Below are 11,076 nucleotides of genomic sequence, written 5' to 3' on the forward strand. Positions count from 1 at the left end.
CCGGGTGAAAGTCACCAAACCGGTTTCAAAAGAGGTACGTGTGTGGTCAGAGGACAGCACAGCTGCACTCCAAAACTGCTTTGAGACTACAGACTGGGACATGTTCAAGCAGGCAGCAACATACAACAACACAACCAACATTCAGGAATACACAGAGACAGTTACAGGCTACATCACCAAATGCATTGACGATGTGACCCACACCAGAGCCATCACCATCCGGGCTAACCAGAAGCCATGGCTGACAGGGGAGGTCCATGGGCTGCTGAGGGTCCACAACGCTGCCTTCAGAGAGGGCAATCCAGCCGGTCTCAGAGCAGCCAGGGCCAACCTTTCCAGTGGCATCAGGAAAGCCAAACAACACTACACCCGGCGCATCACAGCCCACTTCAGTGACAGCAGAGACACACGGAGCCTGTGGAAGGGTATTAGGACTATCACGGACTACAAACCCTTACCACAGACCTGTGACAGTGACACCTCTCTCTTGAACGACCTCAACGGCTTCTTCGCACGCTTTGAAGCTCAGAGCAACACACCTGCGCAGAAAACAACTCCTCCCCCCAACGACCAGGCTATTTGTCTGTCTCCAGGCAGTGTGAGGAGCACACTATTAAGGATTAACACCCGGAAAGCTTCTGGACCTGACAACATTCCTGGTCGTGTGCTAAAAGACTGCGCAGCTGAGCTCACAGATGTCCTCACAGACATCTTCAACATCTCCCTGAGCCAGGCTGTTGTTCCCTTGTGCTTCAAAGAAACCACCATCATACCTGTGCCCAAGAAGTCTTCTCCATCCTGCTTCAACGACTACCGCCCTGTAGCGCTGACTTCAACCATCATGAAGTGCTTCGAGAGGCTGGTCATGAAGCAGATCAGATCCAACCTCCCCCCCTCCCTGGACCCGTTTCAGTTTGCATATCGAGCTAAGCGGTCCACTGAGGATGCCATCTCCTCTGCTCTACACCCAGCCCTCACCCACTTGGACACTAAAAACTCATATGTTAGGATGCTGTTCATAGACTTTAGCTCAGCATTTAACACCATCATCCCCCAGCAGCTGGTTTGTAAACTAACAAATCTGGGCCTCAGCCCCCTTCTCTGCAACTGGCTGCTGGACTTCCTCACTGCCAGACCCCAGTCCGTACGGGTCGGCAGCAACACATCGGACACCATCACGCTGAGTACGGGTGCCCCACAAGGATGTGTGCTAAGCCCCCTGCTCTTCACCTTGCTGACCCACGACTGCACACCCACCTACAGCTCCAACCACTTCGTCAAGTTTGCGGATGACACAACAGTGGTGGGTCTCATCAGCAACAACGACGAGACCCACTACAGGAAGGAGGTGGACCAGCTGGCCGCGTGGTGCACAGACAACAATCTCTTCCTGAATGTGGAGAAAACAAAGGAGATTGTTGTCGACTTCAGGAGAACGCACACCCAACACCCCCACCCACTGACCATCAATGGTGCTGCTGTGGAGCAGGTGAGCAGCACCAAATTTCTGGGGGTGAACATCACCGAGGATCTCTCCTGGAGCAACAACATCACGTCCATCGCCAAGAAAGCCCAGCAGCGCCTCTACTTCCTCCGCAAACTGAAGAGAGCGGGAGCCCCCACACCCATCATGTACACTTTTTACCGAGGTGCCATCGAGAGCATCCTCAGCAGCTGCATCACTGTGTGGTTCGGAAGCTGCACAGCCTCCAGCCGTAAGACCCTGCAGCGCATAGTGAACACTGCTGAGAGGATCACTGGCGCCTCACTCCCAACACTCCTGGTCCTTTACACCACCCGCCTCACCCGCAAAGCATTGAGCATTGTGGGTGACCCCTCCCACCCCTCCAACAGCCTCTTCACCCTCTTGCCTTCAGGGAGAAGGTTTCGCAGCCTGAGGTCAAGCACCACCCGACTAAAGAACAGTTTTTTCCACCAGGCTGTCAGGATGCTGAACTCTCTCCCCTCCCTTCCTCCTCTCTCCCCTGCCCCTATGGGACCTGGACTTTAACACCCCACACACACGCACATCCAGCACCAGACACTTTTTTTAAAAAAATTTGAAGTGACTATATTTTATATTTTATGTTTTATGTTGATTGTTGTTTGCTGTGCCTTTTGTTTTATGCACTTTGTTCCTCGGGATTGTGGGAAACGGTATTTCGATTTTCTGTCTGTGTGAACTGGCTGAGGATTGACAATAAAATTGACTTTGACTTGACTTTGACTTCAGATAATAATCTGCCTTCCTTTTCCTACCACCAAAGTAGATAACCTCACATTTATCCACATTAAACTTCATCTGCCCACTCACACAACCTGTCCAAGTCACCCTGCATCCTCATAGCATCCTCCTCACAGTTCACACTGCACCCAGCTTTGTGTCATCTGCAAATTTGCTAATGTTACTTTTAATCCCTTCATCTGAGTTTACACCACATTTTCATATATCTAACGTGCCTTAGAGGCAATGTGCTTATTATATGATAGAAATTACAGATATGATAGACAATTATATGACAGGTGTCATTCCATCAGGCTGTTGTGATTCATTGATGCAAACTTCATTCCAAAATCCAGAAAAATCAGCTGGTTCGGCAGGATGGCCATCGGTGGTTCAGGTTCCATTGAAAACCCAGAATTAGAGAGACACCAACCAGACTTAATGCAAGCCAGGCAGATGGCCTTGCAGCAAGTGATTGCATGATATCTATAACCTACTACTCTATCATGTAAAATATCAGCCTCGTTACCCAGCAGCTGAACAATAATGGATCAATACAGCTTAAAACATTAGAAAACATCTGAACTTCTGTGATGGCTGGTGTCACCTGCTTAATAGGCTGTGTCTTGCCATACAACTACATTAACAGTTGAACGGGGGTGTGAGTGCGTGACATGAAAAGTAATTGAAACATTGATTTTTAGAGTTATTGTGCCATCAAAATCCTGGATTTCAGCGTTCAAACTTACTTTGATTGTACTCAAGACAATTTTTCACTTGAACTTTAGTAATAAAATATCCAATCATAGCTGAAGTTGAAGTAAAAATGTACTTCAAACAAGCACAAACCTGCAATCTTGACATCCAATGCCCAGGATCTGACCAATTAATAAATTGGTTTTCTGTTTGTTCTGCTAGTTTGCTGACATTTTAACAAGCTGTGCTCATATTTGCTACAACGTTTGTGTTGAAAGAAAATTCTTATGTTCAGGAAGACTTGCATATTAATATGCATTGTGTTTGGGCAGATAAGAGAGGACCTGTAAAATATTCCATATATATTAATAATTTTGTTTTGCAGTTGATGATCAGAAGTTACAGTACTCTACTCCATTTGTTCGCATTTTAAATAACTAAAATATTTTTTCAAAGATATCCAGTAAATTCATGATTTGTATTTAAATATCTTCATTCAAGGAAGTATTTGTATTGTATACTAATGGACTTTGGACATCTCTGCCAATGAAATCATTCATATAACTTTCTACAGTAATTGGAAATAATTTCCACTGGGCAATATGATCTATTATCTTAAATAGAATGAAATAATTTGTTCATTGCTCCCAATTTTCATTGAATGGGTAACTCTTCAGTAACAACAGAGCAATTACCACATAGATGTAGCAGCCTTTCAGACTCTCTGGACATTAACCTACTAAATTACCATTTTTTTCTCTATAAATTGCATTGTCACACAGCGTGGAAATAGTCTCTTGGGCCCAACTAGCCCCCGCCGACCAACATCACCAACGGCACGGTAGCGCAGCGGTAGAGTTGCTGCTTTACAGCGAATGCAGCGCCGGAGACTCAGGTTCGATCCTGACTACGGGTGCTGCACTGTAAGGAGTTTGTACGTTCTCCCCGTGACCTGCGTGGGTTTTCTCCGAGATCTTCGGTTTCCTCCCACACTCCAAAGACGTACAGGTATGTAGGTTAATTGGCTGGGTAAATGTAAAAAAATTGTCCCTAGTGGGTGTAGGATAGTGTTAATGTACGGGGATCGCTGGGCGGCACGGACTTGGTGGGCCGAAAAGGCCTGTTTCCGGCTGTATATATATGATATGATATGATATGATATCACCCATCAAAACTAGTCTCATGCCCGCTATTGGCCCATAACTCTCTAAACCTAACTGAAAAATGTACCTATCCAAATGTCTCTTAAATGTTACAATAGTACCTTACTCAACTATCTTCTCCGGCACCTCATTCATAAATCTATCACCCTTTGTATTCAAAATTTACCCCTCATGTTTCCATTAAATCTTTTCCCTTTCATTTTAAACCTATGCCCTCTTGTTCTCGATTTCCCTACTCTGGGCAAAAGCATTTACCTGATTGATTCCTCTCATCATCTAGTACACTCCTATAAGATCACCCCTCATCCTCCTGCGCTCCAAGGAATAAAGTCCTATCCTGCACAACCTCTCCCTATAGCACCGGCCCTCGAGTCCTGGCAACATCCTCGTTAATCTTCGCTGCACCCTTTCCAGCTTGACAACACCTTTCCCATAACATGTTGACCAAAGTTACCAAAACCATTCACTGTGTAGGTCCTGTCCATGTTAGACTTCCCAAATGCAACACCTCACATTTCTCCGTATTAAATGCAGTAGACCATTCCTCGGACCATCTATCGAACTTATCAAGATCCTGCTGAAATTTTTGACAACCATCTTCACTATCTACAAAACCACCCACTTTTAGTGTCATCAGCAAACCTGCTAATCATGCCTTGCATGTTCTCGACCAAATCATTGATAACCATAAATAATTGAAAAAGAAATATGAATGAAGTGTAGCATCAATTACAATTTATCATACTAAGAGAACACAATAGAAAGGAGGTTCAATGTGGATAGAGGTTATTCGTTGTCAGTGAATGGTCCAAAATACTTTTATCCATCATATTCACACAATTCATTTATCTTATAATTTTTAATCAAACTGCACATTTGCACAACGGGTTCAATCCTGACTACGGGTGCTATCTGTACGGAGTTTGTACGTTCTCCCTGTGATCACATTGGTTTTCTATGGGTGCTCTAGTTTTCTCCCATATTCCAATCACATGCAGGTTTTTACATAAATTGGCTTCTGCAAATTGATCTAGTGTAATATGGGTGATCGTTGTTCGGTGTGGACTGGATGGGCCAAAGGGCCTGTTTCCATGGAGTATCTCTAAACTACTCTCGAATGTTGTAATTATTTTTACCTCAGATACAAGCTTGTTAGTGGAAATAGAAGTATTCCAAAGGATCGCACTCCTCTACATTCTCTGGTTTAGATACTTTTACATTGAATGCATCTCTTTCATCCTTGTTCTCAACTCTCCAAATAGTGAAATTAATCTACTTTGTTATGCTTCACCCTGTTCTGTCATTCAGCATTTTTAATACCTGGTTCCATTAGCAATGGTGTCCACAATTTGTTGGATTAAATCATAAGATATGCACAGATATTTTCTTCATCTACAAGTTACATTATTAAATACTTCCTGCTTTCAGTGAATTAAGTAATAAATTGTGTTTGAAGACCCTATTTAAATTATTTGAAGTTCATACAATCAATTATACTTGTTAACAGAGGTTCTGGAATTTAAGGCCCAGCATGAAAATTAGTTATGAGCAAAACTCAAGATGCTGGAGCAAGTCAACCAGTCAAGCAGCATCTTTGGAGGCAATGGACAGGCGACGTTTTGGGTCGGGACCTTCAGTGCTGTGTTTTGCTCAAGATTCTATTTTCTGTAGTCTCATGTGTCTCTGAAAAATAGTTATGCTCTGATGAAATGGTGCAGAATTTGCCTTTGCACATTTCAGGACAATGTCAGGATGGCAGAATAAATCAGTGAAATAGCGTTTCAATCTATAACACAAAATCATTCATCATGCAGGCTTGCACTACTATCTGCTAAATTAAACATTTTAATTTGCATAGGTATACTTAGCAATTGTCACACAGAAAAACTCAAAAGCATACAACTCAACTTCAGTTTATTAAAATTGTAATACTGCATTTAAATGTTATTAAGCAACAAAGAAATGATTTCAAAATTTATAGAACAACTCTTTGTTATACTATTCCATGTGTCCATAATTGTACTTTATTCCGAATTATTTTCAGAACCGATTCATTCATGCAAATTCAACAAGAGGATGAGCATTCTGCTTAATGAACAATCAAGATTTGTAAGCTTATATATTTGGAGAAATGAACATCATTATTACATAATTTGCACAGCCTAACTGCAGAATTTTCAACAGTAGACAAATGGAAAAATCGATATCCACATCATGCCTTTCAAGATCTTTGGATGCTTCAATGGTTTTACAGCCAATTATTCCAAGCATACTAGTAGTGTATCTAGGGTAATGCAGTAATCGATTCGGACAAAAAATATCAAACTAAGGAGAAAATAATTGATGGAATTAAAATTGCTAGAACACTGGGAGTACTTGGAAATAAAGAATGAAAATGATGAAAATACTCAGCAGGTCAAGCAGCATGTGCAGAGGAAGAAATATTGATGGTGTTTCAAGTCAATGAGCTTTTAACGGCTCTCTCCTGGTCTTGAAAATGCTGTTGTGTAGTCTTTAATAAGTGACTGAACAGGCAGTTCTGCCATCAGCTTCATGCCTCCATTCGTCCGATAATTAAGTATCTGCCGAGATTTCGATTTCCCTGCCCACCCTTGGAAAGAGGTTTCCCTACCCCCCTGCTTTGGGTGAAAGTTTTCATGAATATGCGATTACTCTCCTGATTGTTTCTGCTGGCAATTTTGCAGAAATGGTTCCTGTTTATCGCCATTTGTTTGTTGGGGGCATCGTTGCCAGAGCCACGATACACTGTAACTACCCTACGACCCCACAGCCACTTTGAAATTGAAGCCGATCGGAGATGTTGGGCTTTTATTTAAATTCTTGCATTCTCTGAACATCAATACTCAATGGTTTCTTTATTGTCACGTGTACCAGGTACAGTGAAATACATTTTTTTGCATACGGCTCAGCAAAACTATCCCCGTACACCTCAATCAACATGGGTACTCCCTTGAAGCTCTTGTCCTCCTCCCGCCTTCCCTGACAGATGCAAAATGCCTGTTTTACCTGCATGGGTAGCTCTGCTGCCAAGCAAAATTGACAGTTATGCGATTGATAAATGAACATTTCATGAATTTAAAAGAAAGTTAGATAAGGCTCTAGGGGCTAGCGGGATCAAGGGATATGGGGAGAAAGCAGGCACAGCTTGCTGATTGGAGATGATCAGCCATGATCACAATGAATGGCGGTGCTGGCTTGAAGGGCTAAATGGCCTCCTCCTGCGCCTATTTTCTATGTTTATATGTTTTACACAGGCCGGGTTGGTTGGAACGTGATTTCTGTCACTTGGTTTATTGTTGTTACGTGTGCCCAAGGCGAAAATAATCATTGAGAAATAGGTGCAGAAGTATCCTCCCCACCCCCTCCACCACACCCACTCCTCTCCCAAGTAATCAGACATCATTGTCTTTTAAGAACAGTGTTCCAGAGAAACATAGAAAACAGGTGCAGGAGTAGGCCATTCGGCCCTTCGAGCCTGCACCGCCCTTCAATATGATCATGGCTGATCATCCAGCTCAGTAACCTGTACCTGCCTTCTCTCCATACCCCCTGATCCCTCTAGCCATAAGGGCCACATCTAACTCCCTCTTAAATATAGCCAATGAACTGGCCTCAACTACCTTCTGTGGCAGAGAATTCCACAGACTCACCACTCTCTGTGTAAAGAAATGTTTTCTCATCTCGGTCCTAAAAGACTTCCCCCTTATCCTTAAGCTGTGACCCCTGGTTCTGGACTTCCCCAACATCGGGAACAATCTTCCCACATCTAGCCTCTCCAACCCCTTAAGAATTTTATATGTTTCAATAAGATCCCCCCTCAGTCTTCTAAATTCCAGCGAGTATAAGCCTAGTCTATCCAGTCTTTCTTCATATGAAAGTCCTGCCATCCCAGGGATCAATCTGGTGAACCTTCTCGGTACTCCCTCTAAGGCAAGAATGTCTTTCCTCAGATTCCTCAGCAGATATTATATATAGAGGAAAATAACTGCAGATGCTGGTACAAATCGAAGGTATCACAAAATGCTGGAGTAACTCAGCGGGTCAGGCAGGATCTCTGGAGAGAAGGAATGGGTGACGCTTCGGGTCGAGACCCTTCTTCAGACCCAGGACCCATCTGAAGAAGGGTCTCGACCCAAAACGTCACCATTCCTTCTCTCCAGAGATGCTGCCTGATCTGCTGAGTTACTCCAGCATTTTGTGATACCTCCTATATATATATATATAATATATATATATATATATATATGTATATATTTGCAGGCATGTTAAGCTGCGGCAAGAATCTCATTCAATAGACAATAGTTGCAGGAGTAGGCCAATCGGCCCTTCGAGCCAGCACCGCCATTCAATGTGATCATGGCTGATCATTCTCAATCAGTACCCCGTTCCTGCTTTCTCCCCATACCCCCTGACTCCGCTATCCTTAAGAGCTCTATCTAGCTCTCTCTTAAATGTATTCAGAGAATTGGCATCCATTGCCCTCTGAGGCAGAGAATTCCACAGATTCACAACTCTGACTAAAAATGTTTTTCCTCATCTCTGTTCTAAATGGCCTACCCCTTATTCTTAAACTGTGGCCCCTGGTTCTAGACTCCCCCAACATTGGGAACATGTTTCCTGCCTCTAACATGTCCAACCCCTTAATAATCTTATACGTTTCGATAAGATCCCCTCTCATCCTTCTAAATTCCAGTGTATACAAACCTAGTCGCTCCAGTCTTTCAACATATGACAGTCCCACCATTCCGGGAATTAACCTAGTAAACCTACGCTGCACGCCCTCAATAGCAAGAATATCCTTCCTCAAATTTGGAGACCAAAACTGCACACAGTACTCAAGGTGCGGCCTCACTAGGGTCCTGTACAACTGCAGAAGGACCTCTTTGCTCCTATACTCAACTCCTCTTGTTATGAAGGCCAACATTCCATTGGCTTTCTTCACTGCCTGCTGTACCTGCATGCTTCCTTTCAGTGACTGATGCACTAAGACACCCAGATCACTTTGTACGTCCCCTTTTCCTAACTTGACACCATTCAAATAATAATCTGCCTTCCTATTCTTACCACCAAAGTAGATAACCTCACACTTATCCACATTAAACTGCATCTGCCATGCATCCGCCCACTCACACAACATGTCCAAGTCACCCTGCAACCTCATAGCATCTTCCTCACAGGTCACACTGCCACCTAGCTTTGTATCATCTGCAAATTTGCTAATGGTACTTTTAATCCCTTCATCCAAGTCATTGATGTATATTGTAAATAGCTGCGGTCCCTACACCGAGCTTTGCGGTACCCCACTAGTCACTGCCTGCCATTCTGAAAGGGACCCATTTATCCCCACTCTTTGCTTTCTGTCTGTCAACCAACTTTCTATCCATGTCAGTACCCTACCTCCAATACCATGTGCTCTAATTTTGCCCACCAATCTCCTATGTGGGACCTTGTCGAAGGCTTTCTGAAAGTCGAGGTACACCACATCCACCGGCTCTCCCCTGTCAATTTTCCTAGTTACATCCTCAAAAAATTTCCAATAGATTAGTCAAGCACGATTTCCCCTTCGTAAATCCATGCTGACTTGGAACGATCCTGTTACTGCGATCCAAATGCTCCGCAATTTTGTCTTTTATAATTGACTCCAGCATCTTCCCCACCACTGATGTCAAACTAACTGGTCTATAATTTCCCGTTTTCTCTCTCCCTCCTTTTTGAAAAGTGGGATAACATTAGCTACCCTCCAATCCACAGGAACTGACCCGGAATCTATATAACATTGGAAAATAATTACTAATGCGTCCACAATTTCTAGAGCCACCTCCTTAAGCACCCTGGGATGCAGACCATCAGGCCCTGGGGATTTATCAGCCTTGAGTCCCATTAGTCTACCCAAAACTTTTTCCTGCCTAATGTGGATTTCCTCCAGTTCCTCTGTCACCCTAGGATCTCTGGCCACTAGAACCTCTGGGAGATTTTTTGTATCCTCCTCAGTGAAGACAGATCCAAAGTACCGGTTCAACTCTTCTGCCATTGCCTTGTTCCCCATAATAAATTCCCCTGCTTCTGTCTTCAAGGGACCCACATTTGCCTTGACTATTTTTTTCCTCTTCACATACCTAAAAAAGCTTTTACTATCCTCCTTTATATTATTGGCTAGTTTACCCTCGTACCTCATCTTTTCTCCCCGTATTGCCTTTTTAGTTATCTTCTGTTGCTCTTTAAAAGAGTCCCAATCCTCTGGCTTCCCACTCTTCTTTGCTATGTTATACTTCTTCCCTTTTATTTTTATGTTGTCCTTGACTTCCCTTGTCAGCCACGGGTGCCTCTTACTCCCCTTAGAATCTTTCCTCCTCTTTGGGATAAATTGATCCTGCAACTTCTGCATTATTCCCAGGAATACCTGCCATTGCTGTTCCACAGTCTTCCCTGCTAGGGCCTCCTTCCAGTCAATTTTGGCCAACTCCTGCCTCATGCCTCTGTAATCTCCTTTGCTATACTGTAATACTGACACCTCCGATTTTCCCTTCTTCCTCTCCATTTGTAGAGTAAAATTCTTCGGTTGTCATTACATATGACAATTTAGCACTCTCGATTCTTGAAACTATAAATTACGACAGAAATTTGTTTAAAATATGTTTGTCTTTAAATCCTTGTATCATTAAAACAAAAATTCTGCCAATCATTTCTCCGTGAAACAAAAATCAATTTACTAAATGTCACTCCATCAAATCTCAAGAGAAAAAAAATGTCCAGCAAACTTATTCAGCCAACGTAATCGGCAGGAGCGCCACACAATGAAACAAGGTGGTATGCCGGACATACTTTCTCTTCATTGGAGGAACAGCATCTCATATTTCGCTTGGGCAGTTTACATCTCAGTGGTATCAATATTGATTTCTCTCATTTCAGGTAGCCCCGGCATTCCCTCTCAATCCCTCCCCCACACGTCACATTTTCACCCTACAAACAGCT

The sequence above is a fragment of the Rhinoraja longicauda genome, chromosome 5 (assembly GCF_053455715.1).
Source record: "Rhinoraja longicauda isolate Sanriku21f chromosome 5, sRhiLon1.1, whole genome shotgun sequence".
In the NCBI taxonomy this organism is placed as follows: Eukaryota; Metazoa; Chordata; class Chondrichthyes; order Rajiformes; family Arhynchobatidae; genus Rhinoraja; species Rhinoraja longicauda.